This window comes from Bubalus bubalis, chromosome 9 (genome assembly GCF_019923935.1).
Source record: "Bubalus bubalis isolate 160015118507 breed Murrah chromosome 9, NDDB_SH_1, whole genome shotgun sequence".
Lineage (NCBI taxonomy): Eukaryota > Metazoa > Chordata > Mammalia > Artiodactyla > Bovidae > Bubalus > Bubalus bubalis.
In genome coordinates, this window is record NC_059165.1 from 83697340 (window position 1) to 83699000 (window position 1661).

General features: G+C 38.8%; 1 pseudogene; it reads left to right on the plus strand.

The window, feature by feature from the left end:
- The first annotated feature begins 640 nt into the window (after nucleotides 1-640).
- LOC123335117 lies at nucleotides 641-1273 on the plus strand (annotated as a pseudogene).
- The last annotated feature ends 388 nt before the right edge of the window (nucleotides 1274-1661 follow it).

Sequence of the window (1661 nt, forward strand, 5' to 3'; positions counted from 1 at the left end):
TCTCTTCTGGGAAGGTGATCAGTCTCAGCCTAGACCCAGGGCAATTAATAGAAGGCCTCAAAATGACATCTGAAGGCATCACAATAGGTACACACAGACACTGTGAAGGCATACACTGCAGGAGGCATGATGGGAACATAAAATGTGATATAATAAGTAGGTTGAAGAAATCAGGAACAAGAACCATGTGTTTTATTTTCCTTTCAGAAAAACTGTATAATAGTGGAAAGACTTTGGATTCCATAGGCCTGCATTTAAATTTCAGCTCTGCTGCTATTTAACTGAATGTGTGAACTAAGAAAAGAAGCTGTTTTTCTTGAGTTCGGTTCCCTTACCTCTGAAATGATGAGAAATATACCCGTTTCCTAGCATTACAGGAGGGTTAAATAAGTTTCTATATGTAAAGTGCCAGGAATACAGAAATTACACAACAAATAAATCCACTTCTACCCTTTATCCTCCCTCCCTGAAAACCTAACAAGTAACACTGGAACACAGTTTCTCAGAGAAATAGTCTCTCTCCTCAGCCCCATGATGGTCCAGGCAACCACCAAACCCCACCTTACTCTATAGAGTTTGCACAGAAACATAGGGCAGAATTCAAACTCTGGTTTACCAGAAATCTCACGATGACCTCTGACCAGTCTGGGCTAAACTCTCCTTGTGGCTATGGAAGGGTAGATCAGCATCTATACCTAGGTTTGAGTCTCAGCTTGGTCATACACAAGCTGTGAGATGTGGGATGAGTTCATGAAACTCACAAGCCTCAGCTTCCTCCCCCACAAAATGAGGATGAGAACTCCTTTGTGGGATATTTCCAGCATTGAACACATACATGTTAAGAAGCCTACCACTAGCTGTAGTCTCAAGTGGTGCTGCTGAAATAGGCAAGTTCATGAAATCTAATATTATGGATCTGATCTTGGCCAGATGCTACTCTAGACACAAAGTGGTCATCATGAAGAACATTGGTAATAGCACCTCAGGCCCACCGTACAACCATGCTCTGGGGGCTAGAATTGACCACAAACTAACAGCCACCATTAACAAGATGAAAATTGTTAAGAGGTCAAAGATCAAGTCTTTCATGAAAGTTTATAATTATAATCAGCTTATGCCCCACAAGGTACTCTGTGGATATTCCCTTGGACAAAATCATTGTCAATAAGAATGTCTTCAGAGATCCTACTCTCAAGAAGACACCAAGGTCACATTCAAGGAGAGATATAAGACCCACAAGGACAAATGGCTCTTCCAGAAGCTGCAGTTTTAGGTTTGTCTTGCTTCAGTCATTTAAAATACCAAAAAAAACAGCCTACTACCATCACCACAAATTTGGTGATCTTTAAAAAAAACTCTGCTAATTTGTTACCCAATTACGTCATCATCTGCATTTTTTATAATTAGTAGAGCATATTTTTCACTTATTTATTATCCATGTATATTTCTTCTTCCATACATTTCACACTTCTATCCTGACTCACATCTTAATGATACCATAAAATAACTTTTTAAGACTAAACTGTCACAGACAGTACCATCACAGTCAGTTGTTGTAAATTCAGCCCAGCCTCACCATTCGTTACTGTTTTTTTTAATGTTACAAGATGAATGCTAAATTGAAGAAAAGTAATCAACAGTAAATAGAAACATATTAGTAA